The sequence below is a fragment of the Elephas maximus genome, chromosome 9 (genome assembly GCF_024166365.1).
Source record: "Elephas maximus indicus isolate mEleMax1 chromosome 9, mEleMax1 primary haplotype, whole genome shotgun sequence".
NCBI lineage: Eukaryota > Metazoa > Chordata > Mammalia > Proboscidea > Elephantidae > Elephas > Elephas maximus.
The window spans coordinates 77,688,041-77,709,788 of record NC_064827.1 but is presented as its reverse complement, the minus strand read 5'-3'; the positions used below and the strand labels follow the sequence as shown (position 1 = coordinate 77,709,788).

The 21,748-nt window shown below is 40.4% G+C and overlaps 1 non-coding gene across 1 annotated transcript; it reads left to right on the top strand.

Moving 5' to 3' along the window:
* The first annotated feature begins 16,903 nt into the window (after positions 1 to 16,903).
* Positions 16,904 to 17,010, top strand: LOC126083463 (U6 spliceosomal RNA). Its single transcript, XR_007518809.1, has one exon. It is a non-coding gene; the product is annotated as a U6 spliceosomal RNA (small nuclear RNA).
* The last annotated feature ends 4,738 nt before the right edge of the window (positions 17,011 to 21,748 follow it).

Sequence of the window (21,748 nt, the reverse complement as noted above, 5' to 3'; positions counted from 1 at the left end):
AACCCTATTACCAGGATTAAAGGTGGTCTATGGCATGTGCTGGTAAAGCACTTACTTAAATTATCACCTGTAGTTACTTGTAATCAAGTGCCTATAGAAAGCAAGACATTAGTTGGCCAAGTAGTTGATGCCATAAGTGGAAATAAATGGTATAAAGGACTATGGGGTTGGTTGGTTGCTTCAAAGTGCACTAGAAAATTTGGAGAAAGAAAACGATGATTTGGGGGCTTTAAATTCCCAGATCAAGAAATGTATAAAGATCTAAAAAGTGTTTATATCTGCCCTGAAAGAAATCATTATCTCCTGGAGCCTCAGGGTTGAGATTTCTGAAAACCAAACCCAAAGGATTTGGTGGCTCTGGATGGCTGAATTATAACACTAATTGAATTCACAGCCTTAAAGTGTCTCTTAAGTATATTTGTGTCCCATGCAAATGCTTATCAAAGACCAACTTTAGCAGATGGTCCCAGATAGAGTGGGAGAAAAATGTAGAACAAAATTCAAATTCTTAAAAAAGGCCAGATTTACTGAACCGGTTGAGACCAGAGGACTCCCTGGGACTATCGCCCAGAGATACTCTTTAAACCTTAAATCAAAACTATCCACTGAGATCACCTTTTAGTGAAATAACAGAGAGGTACACAAAATAAAGGATATTACCTGTAAGTACGGTGCTCTACTAAAAACAAAACAAAACAAAAAACATCTATATGAGACCATAAGATCAACATTTACTCTAAAGCAAAGATGAGAAGCTAAGGGAACAGGTAAACTAGAGTAATGGAAATGGAACAAATAGAAGTTGACAAAATGTGAAAAATGTAACTAATGTCACTGAACAATTTGTATAGAAATTGTCAAATGAGAACCTAATTTACTGTGTAAACTTTCATCATAAAAACAATAGTATATTATTTAAAAAAAAAAAAAGACCAACTTTAGCAGAGGAAAATCTTAAGATCTTAATTATCAGGTGGACAAGATGATCCATTCTCTAGATCTCAGTCAGCCTCTTTCCCCAGTCACTCCTGTACTTGCTCAATGGGTTCACAAAATAGCAGTAGAGGCAGGGATGGAGGTTATGTTCAGTAAAATGGATTTCTACTCACCAAAGCCTATCTGGCTATAGTTACTGCTGAGTGCCCAACCTGTAAACAACAGAGACCAGCACTGAACCACAATATGGCACCATTCCTCAGTTGGAACAGCCATGTGGTGGTAGGTTGATTATAGTGGACTACTTCCAACATGGAAGGGGGAGCACATTGTCCTCACTGGAATAGAAATTACTCTGGATATGGTCTTCCCTGCTAGCAACACTTCCTTCAAAGCTACCATCCACTGCCTTGGCATTCCACACAGCATTGCTTCTGATAAGAGAATTCATTTTATAGCAAAGAACTAAGTGTGGCAGTAGGCTCATGGCTCATGGAATTCACTGGTCTTGCCAGGTTCCTCATCACACTGTAGCAGCTGGCCTGGTAAAACAATGAAATGGCCTTTTGAAGACTCAGTTATGATACAAACTGAGTGACAATTCCTTGCAGGGCTGAGGCAGTCTCCCAGAATATGTTATAGGCTATGAATCAGTATGACCAATATATGGTATAATTTTTTCCATAAACAGGATTCAAGGTCCTGGAATCAAAGGGTAGAAATGAGAGTGACTTTTCTCCCTATTATGTCAATGATCCACTAGCAAAATTTTTGCTTCCTGTTCCTGACACTGGACTGTGTTGGCTTAGAGGTCTTGGTTCTAAAGGTAGAAATGTTCCCACCAGTGGGCATAGCAATGGTTCCATTAAGCTGGAAGCTGAGACTATTACATGGTCATGTTGGGCTCTTCATGCCAGTGAACCAATCAGCTAAAAAGAGGATACCATACTGGTTGGTTTGATTGCTCTTGACTATCAAGGGAATTTGCATTTCTATGACGGAGGCAGGGAACAGTGTGTGAAGAATACAGTCTTTTGGGGGCCCTGGTGGTGCAGTGGTTAAGAGTTATGGCTGCTAACCAAAAAGTCAGCAGTTCGAATCCACCAGCCACTCCTTGAAAACCCTATGGGGCAGTCCTACTCAGTCTATAAGGTCGCTATGAGTCAAAATCGACTCGACGGCTACAGGTTTCATTTTGGTTTGATTAGTATTCCCATGTCCTGCAATAGAAGTTAATAGAGAACTCTAACATTCCAATAGAAGTTAATGAAGAACTCTAACACCCCAATACAGATAGGACCGCTAATGGCACAGACCCTTCAGAAATGAGGGTTTGGGTCATCCCACTAGGTAAGGAAACATAACCAGCTAGGTGCCTGCTGAGGGCAAAGAGAATATGAAATAGTGGAAGAAGCAAGTTATAAATACCAATTACAACCATGTGACCAATTGCAGAAATTAGGACTGCCGTGATTTAGAGTATTTCTTCCATACTCATATGTGCATATATATATATATATACATACTGACCAATTCTTTTTTCTTTCTTTTTCCCTCTCACATTCCGCTATTACCTACCATAAGATAGTATGTGTTATTGGTGGCTTGCCTTGTACCTCAGTGTTTAAGTTCTAGGGTATCAAAGGGGAGAATTACTCATCTAGAAAAGAAATAAAGAACATTGGAAGGTGGATAAAGGGTATTCTGTATATCTTCTTTGGGGAAAAGTGTTTGTCAAGAACTGTGAGGGCTCCAAGAATTTTCTCCAGTTAATAAGCTATCAAGTTAGCTTGCCATGGTTTCATGGATGCTGACAAAAGGCACGAGCCTCTTTTATTACTCACAGCAAAACCAGAGTAACCAGAGTCTTAGTAAGGCCATGTCATTCTTGAGCCCCAGTCTCACAGGGGCAACAGAGATGGGCCTAGAATAGATAGACGCCTACACATGTAGTGGGTTGTTTTACAGATAAGGAACACTAAACTGGGGGAACCCATGGTTTTATAGCAGCCAGTAAGCAAACCTCTTTTTCCCAGAGGGAGACATTACCTCATCTCTCAAGTTTGCTTGCTACAAACACAACCCTGAGAAATGGCCTGAGTAAAGAGCAGTCAGGGATTTGCATTCTTTTCATATCTAATAAGAGATCCATGGAGGAGAGGAGTGTCTCCCAACGGGTAAGTTTGTTTTCAGTTATATGAGGGGTATTTGCATCATTAGGTGGAAGTGTGATTTTACTACTTTTATTTGAAAGTTAAATATGATTAAGAGAGTTGTGAATGGGCTCTGTGTTGCCAAGGGGTGGACTGTGCTGGAGTGATCCATTGTTAACTTGGTAAACTGGGGACCTGTGTTTCCCAGAATCCTCTGACTTGTATGAACCCAGGTTAGAACTGTCCAAAAGAGGAACTTGTGTGGGATTTGGTGATTAAAAAGTAAAGCAGTGTCATTCCTCTCTGACAGCCTTTGCAGACACATATAGTGATGCACTGATGCAGAGGTGCCTGGCCTGTTCCAGCTTATCCTCCCTATTTTACAATCTACATTCAGCTCTTTTTCCCAAATGCTGGTCCTGCTGACCAACAGCAGCTCCAGGCCCACCACCAAGTGCTTGGCAGTGGACTTGTAATGGAAGTAGCTGTATAGAGGCAATGGCATCCCATAGGCTTCTCTGTGAGCTCCCTCTTTGTGGTCCCACTTGGGTGGCTGGACTTGCTGACTTCTTAGATTGCCCTGTAAGCTCAGATTTATCTGCCTATGCCATTGCTCCAGAGGAGCTGTTTAGTGACTTTTCCTCTGATGTCCCAACTCCCCCTTTCTGGAACTTCACTTTCTCAGCTCCTCCCACAATTATGCCACGTCTGTTCCTTATAATAAATCCCTTTTCCCATAACACTCATAGTGACTGTCCTCCCTGATTGAACTCCGACTGGCGCATTCCTCCAGTGACCTAGATGCAGAGAATCTCAGTGCGCAGAAAAAAGAACAAAACAGAGGCAGAGAAGAGTAGAAATGAGAGATGGAGAGAAAGTTTCTCTACTTGATGGTTATCTGGTGCCTTTCCTCTGAGGATGGGTGGTATATCTGCCCATGGTTCTAGGATATTTTTGTAAGAATATACTCCTTATGTTCCCACTCCTAAAGTGTGTTCTGTAACTTATAACCAAGGAGGCTTTTAAAGGCACACTACATTACTGCAGGCAACCCTGTAAGTGCATCTGGGGTCTTATGAATCTTCACAGGCTAGTTTCTTGCTCTCTTCCCTCTATGTCTGCAGCTCCAGAAGTATCATGCAGCTTTCCTAGCCAATACTTGCTCCTGCCCAATACCTTCCCAACCCATGTCTTAAGGGGCCTGCAAGATTCGAATGCCCTGTGCCTTGCCTGCCAACAGGTTTTTAAAATTCTCCCAGATTCCCGAAAACTCTGAAAGCAGCACAAACATCACTTTCTTTACAGTTGTAGTAGGTCATGACTCTGTGTTCCTGGAAAAACATGCCTGTCCATCCTCCTTGACTGAAAAACAGGGGAAATAAAGAACAAAAACAAAAAGTTAGAGTTATGAAAGCCATGACATCAACCAGCACCAGACTTCATCAAGCCCGAGTCTGTCCATCAAACACTGTCCAGTTTAGGAAGCACCCTGGCTTGAAGGCTGCAGTATCAGACAGATCTAGGTTTAGACTTTAGCACCTGTGCCAATTACTATCTTTATGTGCTCAAGCAAGGCACTTAATCTGTCTGAGCAGAGATTCCTCATATATAAAATGGGGATAAAAACACTAAACTTACCTTTCAGTTTTAAATGCTATAGTAGATATAAACTGTTACTATTTGTGTCTATGTCTAGTAAGTGCTGAACAAATGTTGGTCATTTTTTTTCCTGAATGACTTCACGATCTTCCTCCAACTCCTCCTCGTTGTTGTTACCATCAGCAGCAATAGCAGCAGCAGCAGCAGCAGCATCTCTCAGGGCTTAAAGTGTACCAGACCCTGCTCTATGAATTTTTTATGCATTATCTCATTCAATGCTCACAATACCCCTGTGAGGTAGGGATTATTATTATCCCCACTTTCAGATATACTACCCAGACCAGATGTTAGTGCATAGGATGTTATCCCCCAAACCTGCAGCCCCCTCTACCCATTAACCTACCACAAGCCTGGTTAACAGAAACAGCTGTGATTAAGTCCCTTTACCACTGTAGGACTTGTCCCTTCAGCATACACTCACTCCCTTGATGAACTAAATGATACGTTGATGAGATTTAAAAGGAATCCATTCTGAATCTTCAACTAGTTGCTCTACTTCTGGGCATTAAAAAACTTATTGCTGTTGAGTCAATTCCAACTCATAGTGACCCTATAGGACAGAGTAGAACTACCCTATACGGTTTCCAAGGAGCAGCTGGTGGGTTTGATCTTTTGGTTAGCAGCCAAGCTCTCAACCACTGTACAACCAGGCCCTATTAGGCAGGAGCTTTTCTATTATAAGTGACATTAATTCAACTCAAATTGGCTCAAGCCAAAAGAGAAAGGGAGGATAGTAGGGAATTACATATAATAAAGAGAAAGGTTGAGCACCCAAACTCTAGGAGATCCAAGGACACAACTGGGCCTCAGGAAAAGTGAGAACCAGGAACATGCATGTCACCACCAGGACTCCCTCTCTCTCCTTCTCTCTGGCATTTGCTTTTCTTTGCATGTATACTTTGTTTCTCTGGCTGGAAGCTGATTGTCTGCCTCTGCTAGGCAGAAAACATGGCCATAAACAGCTCCTGAGTCTTACATATTCAAATCCAGCCACGAGAGATCCTGGCTCACAATTAGTTACATAATCACAAGGAACACTTCTGGCAATGTGATGGACCCATCTATCCTGGAAGAGCACACTTCCTGCTAACAAGCACATGGAAATGGCAGAGAAAATATAACAACATTAACTACAAAAACGTTTAATGCAGAGCCAAGATGGAAAGAAAGGGAACTTTCAGATGTCAGAAATAAAGGGAGAAATCAAAGCCAGAGAATAAATGGAAGCTAGTTCTGAGGGGGACCTGCAGGCCTGACATAGGCTCTAGGGCCTGGTCCTCTGGATTTAATATTCACGCACGTACAGGAGATGTGGCCTCCAGGTGCAGTGAAGTGGGGGTCCTGGAACTGAGCCCCTTGCATCAAGCCTGAAGCCAGCCTTGAGCATCTGTTTTATCCATGGAGCTAGAACTAGAAAAACTTCCCAACAGCACAGTGAGGTAGCAGAAGCTTACTATCTCTCTTGTGTCTTAAGGAAAAAATTAAAAAATCTCCTGTAATAAATCAAAACCTTAGGTCTAAGCCACAAGGTGGTATGGGATCTGAATTTATACCACCTAGGTGATGTGAGAACCTTGAATCAATAAATTATCATAAAAACAGGCCCCAAACCATTGAAACCCCTAGACTCTTGAAAAAACTACCCTATAGTGACATTTTCACCACTTAGGGCGCTAGGTCCTTTTACAGAGGGAGAAAAAAAAAAAAAACACCAAAGATTGGTCACAATAAAACATTTAAAAATCATGTAAAGAAAAGAATCACCATGAGACAGCCTCTAGTTGACAGTTTCTTAAAGTAAAAGGTTAGGCTATTGATTTGAGATCTTTCTTACTTTTTAATATAGGCGTTGACACCTATAAATTTTCCTCTTAGCGTTGCTTTAGCTGCATCCTGTAGATTTGCTATGTTGTGCTTTTGTTTTCATTCATCTCAAAGTACCTTTTAAATTCTCTTGTGATTTCTTCTTTGACCCATTGGTTATTTAGGAGAATGGTGTTTAATTTCCAAGTATTTGTAAATTTCCTTCTGTTACTGGTTTCTAGCTTCATTCCATTGTGATCAGAGAAAATAGCTTGTATGATTTAAATCATTTAAAATTTGTTAAAACTTGATTTTTGGCCTAAAATCATTTAAAAGTTGTTAAGACTTGATTTTTGACCTAACATATAGCCAATGAAAACAAAATAATCCCTTAACGAGATAGATTGATGCAACAATGGACTCAAACATACCAACAGTCATGAAGATGTCACAGGACTGGACAATGTTTTGTCTGTTATACACGGGGTCACCATGGGTCAGCACTGACTCAATGGCAACAACATGCTCCATGTGTACTTGAGAGTTGTATATATTCTGCTGTTGTTAAGTGGAGTGTTCTACAGATGTCTGATAGGTATAGCTGATATAGCGTTGTTCAGATCTTCTATTCCTTTGTTGATCTTCTGTCTAGATGTTCTATTATTGTTGATATGTCTATTTCTCCTTTCAATTCTGTCAGTTTTTGCTTCATGTGTTTTGGGACTCTGTTATTATGTGTATATATGTTTATGATTGTATCTTGTTCAGGAATTGCCCCTTTTACTCATTATAAAACGGCCTTCTTTGGTCCCCAGAACTTCTGTTAGCCCAAGACAGGAACCATTCCCAAAGCCAACTCTTCAGACAGGGATTGGACTGGACTATGGAATAGAAAATGATACTGGTGAGGAGAGAGCTTCTTGGATCAAGTAGAGACATGAGACTATGTGGGCAGCTCCTGTCTGGAGAGGAGATGAGAGGGCACAGGGAGTCAGAAGTTGGCCGAATGGACATGAAAAGAGAGAGTGGAGGGAAGGAGTATGCTGTCTCATTAGAGGGAGAGCAACTAGGAGTATATAGCAAGGTGTATGTAAGTTTTTGTATGAGAGACTGACTTGGTTTGTAAATTTTCACTTAAAGCACAATAATAATTAAAAAAAAATAACCTAATCTGAAAATGGGCAAAAGATCTGAATAGATATTTCTTCCATACCAATGGCCAGTAAACACAGGAAAAGAAAAAAAATGGCCTTCTTTGTCTCTAGTAACAATTTTTGTCTTAAAGTCCATTTTGTGTAATAGTAGTATAGCAACTTCAGCTCTTTTAGTTACTGTTTGTATGGTATATCTTTTCTCACCCTTTTACTTTGAACCTAGAGTCTCTGGGTGGCACAAACTGTTAAGTGTTCAACTGCTAGCTGAAAGGTTGGCAGTTTGAACCCACCCAGAGGTACCTGGGAAGACAGACCTGGCTATCTGCTTCCAAAAAGGTCACAGCCTTGAAAGTCCTATGGAGAAGTTCTATTCTGCATACATGGGCTCACCATGAGTCAGAATTGACTCGACAGCAACTAACAACTACAACAATGTTCAATCTATTTGTGTCTTTGAATCTAGAGTGCGTCTTTTGTAGCTAACATGTAACTGGATTACATCTATTTTATCCATTCTACCAATCTCTATTTTACGATTGGAGTGTTTAATCCATTTACATGTTATGTAATTACTAAGAAGGTATTATTTAAGGCTATTTATGTTCTATGTGTCTTACGACTTTTTTGTTCCTCTATTCTTCCATCGGATTCCCTGGGTTGTACAAACAGTGTGCTTAGCAGCTAAACAAAAGGTTGAAGGTTGGAATCCACTCAAAGGTGCCTCGGGAGAAAGGTCTGATGATCTACCCCCCAAAAACCAGCCACTGAGAACTCCATGGAGCACAGTTCTACTCTAACGCACACGGGGTGGCTATGAATTGGAGTCAACTTAATAGCAACTGGTTTGGGGTTATTCCTCCATAACTACCTTCCTTTGCGTTAAAGATATATTTTCTAGTGTATCATTTTCATTCCCTTTTCAATTTCTTTTATTGATTTGAGTTATTTTATTACTGGTTGTCATAGGGTTTACAATTAACATCTTATGAAAATTGAGTTTGTATTAATACCAACTTAATTACAATATTATATAAAAACTTTGCTCCTGGATAGCTTCATTTCCTATACTTTTTTGTGCTGTTCGAGTCATTCAGATTACATCTTTATACACTGAATACTCATCAGCACAGATTTGTAATTACTATGTTATTCAGTTATCTTTTAAATCAGGTAGGAAAAAATATACATTTATACTGTCTTTAATATTTACTTATGTAGTTATCTTTACCAGTGATCTTTATTTCTTTACGTAGATTGGAGTTACTGCCTAGTGTCATTTTATTTCAGCTTAAAGGATTTCCCTTAGTATAGTTTGTACAGCATGTCTGCTAGTGATGAGTTCTCTCTTTTTTTTATTTATCTGGGAATGTCTTAGCTCCTTCTTCATTTTTGAAGGAAGCTTTGATGGATACAGGATCCTTCGTAGACTTTTTTTTTCTTTCAGTACTTTGAATATGTCATTTCACTGATTCTGACTTCATGGTTTCTAATGAGAAATCAGCTGTTAATTTTATTGAGGATCATTGTATGTGGAGACTCACTTCTCTCTTAATGATTTCACGATTCTCTCTCCGTCTTACAAGAGTTTGATTATGATGTATCTGGATGTAGATTTTACTGAGTTTATCCTAATTGGAGTTCATTGGATATGTAGATTAATGTTTTTCATTAAATTTGGGGAGTTTTTAGCCATTATTTCTTCAAATATTCTTTCTTCTCCCCTCTTTCTCCTCTTCTTATGCATATCTTGGTACCTTTGATGGTGTCTATTATGGATTGAATTGTGTCCCCCTCCAAAATGTGTGTCAGCTTGCCTAGGCCATTATTACCAGTATTGTGTGATCGCCCACCATTTTGTCATCTGATGTGATTTTCCTATGTGTTATAAATCCTACCTCTATGATGTTAATGAGGCAGGATTAGAGGCAGTTATGTTAATGAGGCAGGACTCAGTCTACAAAATTAGGTTGTATCTTGAGTCAATCTCTTTTGAGATATAAAAGAGAGAAGTGAGCAGAGAGATGGGGTGGGGGGGGAACTTATGCCACCAAGAAAAAAGAGCCAGGAGCAAGTCCGTCCTTTGGACCCAGGGTCTCTTTGCTGAGAAGCCACTAGGCCAGGGGAAGATTGATGATGAGGACCTTCCTCCAGAACCGACAGAGAGAGAGAAAACCTTCCCTTGGAGCTGGCACCCTGAATTTGGACTTCTAGCCTCCTAAATCGGGAGAGAATAAACTGTTTGTTAAAGCCATCTATTTGTAGTATTTCTGTTACAGCAGCATTAGATAACTAAGTTAGTGTCCTAGAGGTCTCTGTTCAATTTTATTCATTCTTTTTTTTTTCTGTTCCTCAGATTGTATAATCTCAGTTAACCTATTTTCAAGTTTGCTGATTGTTTTTTCCACCCGTTCAAATCTGCTGTTGAGCTCCTGTAGTGAATTTTCCCCTTCAGTTATTTTATTTTTAAACTTTAGAATTTTTCTATGGTTTCTATCTCTTTATCAATGCTCTCTATTTGATGAGACATTATTCTTATACTTTCCTTTAGTTTTTTAGATATGGTTTCCTTGAGTTCTTCGAACATATTTAAATAGATGATTTTAAACTTTTTTCTAATAAGTGCAATGTTTAGCTTTCCAAAGTGTCAGTTTCAATGGACCACTTTTTTTTCCTGTTTATGAGCCATTTTTCCTGTTCTTTGCATGTCTCATGATTTTTGGTTGAAAATAGGTATTTCAAGCGATATAATGTGGCAATTCTGGAATTAGATCCCTCCCTTCCCCAGGGTTTGTTGTTGTAACTGTTGTTTGTTTAGCAACTTTTTTTTTAAAGTAATTCTGTAAGTCTATTTTTTGTCATGTGTGGCCATAGAAGTCTCTTCTTGGTTAGCTTAGTGATCGGCTAGATTTCCTTAAATGCCTGGAACAAGAAGTCTCTCAGTTTTTTGGTTTTTCTTTGTTTTGTTTGTTTGTTTGAGGGGCTCTGTGTGCATGTTACCCATTGCAGTCAAATCAATTCTGACTTATAACGACTTTATAGGACAGACTAGAACTGCCCCATAGGGTTTCCAAGGAGTGGCTGGTGGATTCAAACTGATGACATTTTGGTTAGCAGCTGTAGCTCTTAACCCCTGCCCCACCAGGGCTCCACTACAAGTTGGATTCCACTTATTGGGCAACAGTTTGTATGTATGTTGGGACGTGCCTTCAGCATTCAGCCAGGCAGTATACAACTCCACATTAACCTTCACTTCCTGCTTATGTAAAGCCTCAAGGTTAGTGAGTGGTAAGAGCTTAAGTCCTTCTCAGGTCTTTCCTGAGCATGCACGTAGCTCTGGACATGCTCACGGCCCTACACGTGTGTGGCCTTCTAGAGTCCCTGGAATATTTCAGAGCTTTTAAAAGCTCCCTATAGACATCTTATTACCAAGATTTCTTTTTGAACTTTTTTGGTCAGCTTCTTGTTTGCCCTACTGTTATTGTAGCCTCAGGCAGCCATGATGTTCAACAATTGCCCCCAGTTGTTTTTGATATGTGCCTTCCAGGAAAAGGTTGTTTGCACTGGGTGAGCTTTGATTCAGGTCTAACAAAGACAGACTTGCAAGTGGAATCTTCCAGGGCAAATAATTACCATTCTCTGGGACTGGGGCTTTGAAAGAGCTCCAACCCCATTCTGCCTCTTCTAGTGGCTACCAGGCTTCTGGTTTTCACTGTAATTTCAGTGAAAATCCTACCGAAGTGATGTGGGGGTAGGGAGGTGGGATTAGGGAAAGTTAAAATACCACAAAGCTTACTAAGATTCTGCTTTTTCTTTTTTTTTTTTTAATAAACGCTCCCCAGATTGCTACAAACTTTTGGTTAATTTCCAGAGTTCTGAAAAAGTTGTTTCTGACAGTTTTTGCCAGTGTTTTCATTGCTTTTACGAAGGAGAGGATTTTCAGAGGTCCTTAATTTTTTTTTACTCTGTCATTTTTGCTGATGTCACCCCTTATTCTTTCTTAGAGGTACATAAAATAATGGTGTTTCTTACAATTGATGACATATTAGATTTGATAAAATATGGTAAGCCTTTGCTATAAAACACAACTAGCTAACTAATGGGAGAGTTAAAAATAAGGTGATGCTAAAATGCTAGACAATAAAAATATATATTATATGGAATGATACATCAATTAAATGTTATAGTCCTTATATTATTATGGAAAAGGATAGAGATATTGATTAATTCTTAACTTTTTTAAGTCAATTATTTATGTGAAAAATTTAAGGATAACTACTCAAATAATAGAGATAGAATATATAATTTATGAACCAAGACAGGGGCAAAGGGAAAGTAAAGAAAACTGATTAATTTATTGGAAGTCAGGAAAAAAGGAAATAAGAAACAAAAGAGACACACACCGAGGCACATGGACACAAAAATGTGAGAAATAATCCAAAATAAAATAATTTTATCCATTAAAATTTATCCCTTAAAAGACAGAATTTTAGGTTGGTTAAAAAATCCAGCTATATATGCTCTTTATAAGAGACATACCTAAAACAATGACATGGGTGGTAGCACAGGACAAGACATACAGTAATAGGTAGATACTGACTGTGATTGCTACGGTTGTGTGTCCACTTGGCTGGGCCATGATTCTCAGTGTTTTGGCAGTCGTATGATGATGTAATCACTTCCATGGTGAGATTTGATATAATGTGATCACCTCCATGATGGGATCTGCTGTGAGTAGTCATTCAGTTGAAAAGGAGTTTCCTTAGGGGGTGTGGCCTGCATCGAATATAAGTGGACTTTCTGGCAAGGCTTGAGGGATTTTGCTTGCTCTGGATCCTGCAGCTGGCTTCTGTTCATCTGACCTCCAGTTTCTGGGACTTGAGCTAGCTGCTTACCTGCCATTTTGCCTGCCAATCTTGGGATTTGTCAATCTTCACTACCTGTGAGCAAAAGCCCTGCTGCTGTCTGACCAGCCGATCTTGGGTTCACCAGCCCCTGTGGCTACATGATTCAGGAGAAGCAACTGTCCTGACCCACGGACTTCAACCATTCCAGCCTCTACAACCATGTGAGCCATTTTCTTGATATAAATCTGTCTATATATATGTTTTGGGAACTTTGGTGGCATAGTGATTAAGAGCTACAGGTGCAAACCAAAAGGTCGGCAGTTTGAATCCACCGGGCACCCCTTGGAAACCATATGGAGCAGTTCTACTCTGTCTTATAGAGTCACTATGAGTCAGAATCGACTCAATGGCAACAGGTTTGGTTTTGTTTTTTTATATATATGTTTATACACTTTACTGGTTTTGCATCTCTAGAGAACCCAGCCTAAGACATTCAAGAGACAGCTGATGTATCTATGTTAATACCATACAAAATAAACTTTGGAGCAAAGAGCAATATTAAGAAAAGTGAGTGACTCATTAATGATGAAGAGAACAATTCATCAGGAAAATATAATACTGAACTTGATACAGCCTAGAATGCGTTAAGCAAAAATTGGCAAATTCCCAATTATACTGGGAGATTTTATCTCCACCTGAAATAGATGGAATAAGAAAAACAAAAAACGTGTAAGGATATAAAAGACTGGGCAGCAGAATTGAATTAACAAGCTTAAAGAACTCATGTAGAACTTTGAACCCCACAAACAGAGAATATATATTATCTTTATGCACCTGTAAAATATCTATAAAAACTGGTCAATTCTAACACATAAGAGAGAGTAAAAAAATTACAAAGAAGCACCGTCATGCAGTCTTCATGAAATTAGAATTCAATAACAAGGAATTAGAACATAAATTACAAATATTTATCACTGAACACATATCAAAACTTGTGGGCTGTTACCAAAGTGGAACTTAGAGGAAAATGTATAGCCTTAAAATGTATTTATTATAAAAACCAAAGTCTAAGAATAATTGAACAAAATTTTCAACTCAAGAAGATAGAAAAATGACTAGTAAACAAAGAAGCAACAGAAATTACTAACAATATTAAAAGTTAGCTCTTTGAAAAGACTAATAAAATAGACAACCTCTGGCTGGGTTAATCAAAGAAAAAGAAATTTTTTAAAAAGGACATAAGTACAGACACAGTAGAGATGAAAAAGGATTACAAAGGAATACTTTAAACAACTCTATGCCAATACATTAAAAAAAACTTGTATGAAATAGACACTTTTTTTTTTTTTTAAGAAATCTAAAAGAGGATCAGGAAAAATAGAAAACTCACATAGACCTATAACCACTTAAGAATTTGACCTGCGATTTAAACATCAGAACGTGGATATTTTTTGTGTGAGTTTTACCAATAATCCGAGACATAGGTAAATCCTGTTTTATTTAAACTATTTCGGGAATAGAAAGAGAATGAACCCCCACCTCCGTCTTATATTCTATGACTGATGTACTCTTCATACCAGAATTAGAAAAAAAAATTACAGGCCAATATTACTTATGAATATAGATGCAAGAATTATTAAAAATTGTTGGCAAAATGAATTGTGAACTTTATACTAAAAATCACCAAGACTAAATTGAATTTATCCTAGGAATGCAAAAATGCTTTAATATTAGTAAATTTATTAGTGCAAGGAGCCCTGATAGTACCAATGGTTAAGCACCCGGCTGCTAAACAAAAGGTAGTTGGTTCAAACCCACCAGCAGTTCTGTGGGAGAAAGATGTGGCAGTCTGCTTCTATAAAGATTTACAGTCTTGGAAACCCTATGAGGCGGTTCTACTCTGTCCTACAGGGTCGCTAGATGGCAACAGGTACTAGTGCAATTCACAACATTAACATATTAGAAAGAGAAATCATTTTATAATCTCAATAGATGCAGAAAAACCACTTGAAATAAAAATAAAATAGATTAAACATTTAGAGAACTATGGATCTAAGAAAAAAATTTTAACTTGGTAAAGTAAACCTACCAAAAACCTAATACAACGATTTTAAGTCACAAAATATTAGAAGATTTTGTATTGTAAAGAAATAAGTGGAATAGAGATAGGAAAGGAAAATAAATTTGACACTATTCAGTTGTGGTTGTTAGTTGCTGTCAATTTGGCTCTGACTCATGGGAACCCCATGTCCCGCAGAACGAAACCTGGCCTGATCCTACACCATCTTCATGATCGTTGCTGTGTTTGAGTCCTTTGTTGAGGCTATTGCGCAGTGCCTCCTTAGCTAGGAAGCTCATCTTCTAGCACTCTATCAGACAATATCCTGTTGTGATCTGTAGGGTTTTCACTGGCTAATTTGCAGAAGTAGGTTTTGCAGAAGCCTTTATTCCTAGTCTCTTAGTCTGGAAGCTCTGCTGAAACCTGTCCACCATGGGTGACCTTTCTGCTGTTTGAAATTCTAGGGGCATAGCTTCCAGTATCACATCAACATGCAAACCACCACAGTATGACAAACTGACAGAGGGGTGGTAGATGCTTAAAACATATCTACTATATTTTACACAAATAATGTACACCTTCTACATTTTTTTGCCAGCCGTGCACTCCCCTTGTGAGGTATTTTCATAAACGTCACTACGCCAATTTTTTTTTTACATGTTGCTGTAAAAAAATTAGCATAGCACATTTAAGAAAATACCTCGAGGGGCGGGGGGGTGGTTAGCAAACAAGTGTAGAACGTGTGCGTTACTTGCGTAAAAATGCGACATTGAGAACAGCACCGGGAGATACAGAAGTGAACAAAACAGACAATGCCCCTGCTCTTGTGGAGCTTAATTCTATTGGAGGAGGCAAACAAAAATAAAGTGATAATTTATAATATGTCAGGTGATGATAGTCCTATAAAGAAAAATATATTGGTTTCCTAGGGCTGCTATAGAAAAGCACCACAAACTGGGTGGCTTTAAAGAACCCAGATTTATTATCTCACAGTTCTAGAGGTGAAAAGTCTGAATTCAGGGCATTGGCAGGGCCACACTCTCTGTCAGCTCTAGGGGAGGGTCCTTCCTCATCTCTCCCAGCTTCTGGTAGACCCAGGCATTTCTCAGAGTTCGCTGGCTTGCAGATGCGCCTTCACATGGCATTCTTCCCCCTGTGTGTCTCTATATGTCTCTTCTCTTTTATAAGGACACCACTCAGATGGTATTAGAACTAACCCTTCTCCAGTATGACCTCATGTTAACTGACATCTTCAAAGACCCTGTTCCCAAACAAGGTCACATTCATACGTATCAGGGATTAGAACTTTACCATATCTTTTTGGGAGTTACGATTCAACCCAGAAAAAAAAATAAAGTAGGGAAAGGGGCATAAAGAGTACTCTGTGTATGTCTGTGTGTGCGTGTATGTGCATTATTTTGTATAGGAGGTCAGGAAAGACCTGACTTGAATGATACTTGAACAGAGACTTGAAGGACGTGAAGAAGTAAGCCAGGCAGGGAGAATAGCAAGTGGAGGCATTTGATTTTCTACATAGGAAAACAACAACAACAAAAAAAAACATTATTAGAATAAGAAAATTTAGTACGGTTGTCAGATATAAGATCAATATGCAAAACCCAGTGGGGTTCCTCTATACCAGCAACAACAAATTAGAACACATAATGTCAAAATAAACATAACTATGACTAAATGTAACAGAAGATACATATGCTCTGTGTAGAAACACAGAAAAGTCTCTATTAAGGGATATCAAATAAGATCTAAATAAACAGATTATGTTTATGAGTGAAAGACTAATTATTGTAAAGACGGCAATTCTCCACAAATTATTATAGAAATTAAATGGAATTCCAATCAAACAGGAGCCCTAGTGGCACAGTGGTTAAGAGCTTGGCTGCTAACCAAAAGGTTGGCAGTTCGAATCTACCAGCTGCTCCTTGGAAACCCTATGGGGGACAGCTCTACTGTGTCCTACAGGGTCAGCACGAGTTGGAATCGACTCGATGGTAAATGATTGGCAATGGTTCCAATCAAAGATACAGGAAGGTTTTTTTTTGTTGTTGTTTTTAAGGAACTTGACAAACTGATCTTAAAATTCCTATGAGGTGAGGAGAAGGGCCGAGAATAGTCAAGACAATTTTGAAGTGGAAGAACAAGGCAGAAGGGAGGGACTTGGCCAAATTGTATTAAGGTAGTACTAGCTGCTGAAACAAACCAACCTAAACCTGTGTAAGACCCAAACATGACAGAAGTTTATTTCTTGCTTGTGTAAAATCCAAAATAGGTGATCCTGTGCTCGCTTCGGCAGCACAGATACTAAAATTGGAACGATACAGAGAAGATCAGCATGGCCCCTGCACAAGGATGACATGGAAATTTCGGAAGCGTTCCATATTTTCGAGAGCAAGTAGGAGTACATAGCAAGGTGTATATAAATTTTTGTATGAGAGACTGACTTGATTTGTAAACCTTCACTTAAAGCACAATGAAAATAAAAAATAAACGAAGAAAAACAACATAGGTGATCCTGGCCAGCAGGCAGCACTGTCAGGCAGCACTGTCAGGCAGCACTTCAGAGACCCAGGCTTCTTCTGGTTTTGCTTCCCAGCTCTCAAGGTCACCAGGCTTGTTTGCCTCAAACCAGTGGAAGAGGAAAGAGCATGGAAGATCACGTGTGGAAGGTTTTATAGACAATGCCTAGGAATGGTGTACACTGCTTCCACTCACTTCACTGGCCAGAACTCATTTATGTGGCCACGGCTACCTACAAAAGAAGCTGCAAGGTGTAGCCCAGCTGTGGTCCTTGGAACAAGAGAAAACCAGTGTAGAGAAGAGCTAGCTAGTCTCTCTCACACCTGCCATATATCACAATTTCTTATAACGGTATAATCACCAAAACTGTGTGGTGATAGCACAGGGACAGACAACAGAACAAAAAGCAGAGCCCAGAAACCAACTTAGATATGGAAAGTTTGTATATGACAGTGATAGCTTCACAAATCACTGGGGAGGGAGGGAACTATTTGATTTATGGTGCTGGGGTAACTGGCTATCTACATGGGGGCCAATATATAATAATATACAATATATGGAAGCCCGTATATAAAAAGAAATTCCAGGTGACTTCAAGGCCTAAATGTGAAAAGCAAAGATTTTAAAATAATTAGAAGAAAGTATTACAGAATATTTTTATATTCTTAGAGAAAGATTTCTTAAACATGGCAAAAAAGATAAAGGAAGAGAGGGAGAAACGGAGAAATAAGAAAGAACCAGTCATGCAGAAAAAGACTGATAAATTTGACTCTCTGCTCCACTGTTTTATTTGTCTATCCCTATGATGATATCAACTATATACAAAGAAACTCATTGCCATCAAATTGATTCTGACTTATAGCGACCCTATAGGACAGAGTAGAACTACCCCATAGGGTTTCCAAGGAGCAGCTGTGGTTTCAAACTGCCAACATTTTGGTTAGCAGCCAAGTTCTTAACCACTGTCCCACCAGGGCTCCAATTATGTATAAAGACATCCTAAATAAGGTTTAAAAAAGTAAACAACAAAGTGGAAGAAAATATTTTCAAAGTAAAAAGCTAAAAAAGGATTAATACTCAGATTATATAAGGAATTCCTTTAACCCAATAAAAAAGGCAAACTAAAAGCAGAAGGTGGTCAAAGGATATGAACAACTAACATGCCAAGATAAAAAATGAATTTCCAATAAAAAATGAAAAGATGCTCAACTTCACTAATAATCAAGGAAACGAAATAAAAAACGAAATAGCAAGTAATAATAAGATACCATATCACATCCATCAAATGGGCAAAAATTAAAAAGCCTGGCATTACCAAGTATTAGTTAAGGATGTAGGGAAATGACTCCTGGGTATTTCTGGTGATAGTGCAACATGGTACAACAACTTGGGAGAACAATTTGGAAAAACAACTAGACAACCCATATTCTAGGACCCAGCAATTTCGCTCCTTGGCATTTAACAAAGAGGCAGGCACAGGATGCTCATTGCAAGATCCTTTGTGATTGCAACAAAATTAGAAAACAACCCGTATGTCTACCAATAACAGTAATAGAGAAATGATGGTGTTTTCATACCATCGGTAAAAGGAATGAGCCAGGGCTACATGCATCTCCAGGATAAATCTCAGAAAATAATGTTGAATGACAGCAAATTGAGAATAAGTTCATTCGTGCAAATGTGTACATAAGATAACTTATGTAAACATTAAAAAAATACACACATAATATGGACACCTACATAGATAGTAAAAGTATAAAAATATGGATGGGCAGAATACACACCAATAGTAACTTCCTCTGGGAAAGAAAGTACTGAATTGGGATCAGGAGGAGGGCAAAATCAGATCAAAGTAATATGGCAAAATGTTAATGTTTTCTAAATATAGGTGATGAACACAAGAGTTTTTATCATATTACTGTTTTCTGTATGTTTGAAATCTTTTATCATTTAAAACTTTATTGAAATAATTTTTTTAAATCCCAGGGAAGGATTCAGGTTGGCCTATCCTGGGTCAGGTGCCCAATTCTGGATTCAGGTGAGAACTGAGTCATGTAAGAACACGGCAGATCTCCCTATAGCCTTGTATATGTGGCGGACTGGAGGAGCCCTGGTGGCGAAGTGGTGGTTTGGTTGCTAACCAAATTTGGTGGTTTGAACTCACCAGCTGCTCCACAGGAGAAAGATGTGGCAGTCTGCTCCCATAAAGATTACAGCCTTGGAAACCCTATGGGGCAGTTCTACTCTGTCCTATGGGGTTGCTATAAGTCTGAATCAACTCAACAGCAATAGTAATTTACGAAGCGGGGATAGTGCTCTTGAGAAGGGAGAGACATTGCAGAGACAATACCAAAGATGCCCATTATGTGCTGCCACAGGGTCACCAGGGGCATAAGCAGCCAAGCTACCTGGGAAATTAACCAGGTGTGTACATCAAAAGCCCCTAGGACTTTTTTCTGGGCTCAAATCCAGACTGCTGAGTCAGAATTTCCCAGATATCTGTATTTCAAAAAAGCCCCCTTGTGGTTCTGATGGGCAACCCTGGTTAAAGAACCCTGAGGTCTTGGGTTCAAACGATGTCGAATCCCTGGCCCAGGTGAGTGGGCCCAAGCCATACATAGAGACAAAGGACTTGCACAGGTAGACTGGTTTCTAGGAAAACCCCACTCCTAGTCTTTACAATCCAGTAGTACCTTCAGCCTTAACCACCCATCGTTGTTCCTCTGGGGTTTGGCTTGGAGGGTAGGCTAAGGCGGAGAGGAACTTGAGCTCCCCTTACAGGCCAAAGGTGTTAATGTTCGTGATTCTCAGAAATCTAAGCTCCTTTGCACGGTTGGAAATAACATTAAAAACAGTGACTTCCAGAGTACTTACTACCTGCCAGACACCGTATAGAAATGTACTCAAAAGTCTTAAGCTAGAGTGGCAGAGTCAGGTTCAGATGTAAGTCTGTCAGACTCCCAGACCTGTGCTTTTATGACTGTGCCACAGGGAATTGGGGTGTTAAAAGGTCCTTCATAGTGTGGCTGCAACCCGCCTCCTCTCCTTACCACCTGCCCATGACACCCCAGAGAGCGAACTCTTCTCTAAGCACGTGGTGCAGTCGTGGTGGTGATGATGCTGTTGATGGCTTCATGCCTTTCTTCTTATTGTTGCCCTCCCTGCCTAGTGTCCCCTGATATCCTTTTTATGAAATCATCCATGTGGCAAGGCTACTTGTTCTTCAGCGCTCTGCAGAAGCTGCAGCACTGCTGGTTGCTTACCTCTTTGTCTCACTTATTCAGCTTTGCACTCCCAAAGGTAGTGACTGACTTACTCATCTCTGTATCCTCAGCTGATGAGTAGATTGAGGGGATGTGTAACTAAAGGAATGAGTGAATGAATGAATGGTAATAGTGATGGGAAGAAAATGGTAGCAATATAAAGGAGGGGGATGTGATGCCTGTAACCATGGTAACGATGATGTGCCCAGTGATAGTGCTGGGAAGATGGTAACCATGGCAACACTGATGGTGAGGCCTGTTTGGCCAGCATTTGCCCTGCAGCTGTCCCTGTCCCTGCCAAGTCAGATCGCTCAGTGGCCAGACAAGATGATGAGTGCAAGTGGGCAACTATTGTCTTGCTCCCCTTTCCCAGACCCTCCCTACTCGCGCTGGGGCTGAGTTTCACAGTGGTCACACCCTCTTCCTGAATGGCTCCTGAAAACGCAGGGGCCCTCCAGGGACAACAGAACACACTTGTGGGGGTTGGGCACAGCCTGCCTGGTTGTGTGTGTCTGTGCGCAGGGAACAGTTTGACGGGCAAGTGTCAGCAAGTAAACAGCAGGTGCGGTTTGTGCGAGCGTTAAAGGACAGAGTCTTGTTCCTGTGAGTGCCAGGCGAAGGGTCTGCATCCGTATGTTAGGGGAAGAGGGACAGTCCCACACATGTGCATGGGGCCACGGTCATATGAGTGAGGGGCGCATTGTGTATGTGTGTTGTGGGGGGGAAGACAGCTGGCCACGTGTGTGGCTGCATTGTGGTGTGTCTGGGAAGGGCACAGAGAGGTGTGTGTGCGTGTGTGTTCGCGCCAGCTCTGTCATAAGGGGCGGGTTTCCGGGCATGAGGAGCGGGGATTCTCGATCCCACAGCCAGCGGTGGGGAGAGGGCCTTCGCCCCATCCATCAGCCGGAGCGCAGCGAGCAAGGCGGATATCACGGTGTCACGGGCGGCTCGGCTCGCAGATCTTATCCTCTTCATTTCCGCCTGAGCCGAGTCCGCCCACGCTGGCTCCCCGAAGGCTCCATCCATCATGGGGGGCGGGCTGTGCGGGAGGGGGGGGGTCTCAGACGGCGCGAGGAGGAAGAGGGCGGCAGGAGACAGACCCACAGTCGTCCGGAGTCCGAGAAATGCGTCAGGACCAGTTGGGGGGATTTCTGGGTCCGCTTTTCAAGTGGGGGAGGGGACTCTCTCCCTGTCCTGGAAGGGGTTGGGTGACAGGGCCAGACTGGGCCCTGGCCTCTAACTCCCGGCAGGTTGCTGATGTCCAGACCCCTGGGTGCCTAGCCCCAACTCTCCCACGCTGTGGAAATGGGTGTTGAACGCAGGGCCCGCACCAGGACCCTCC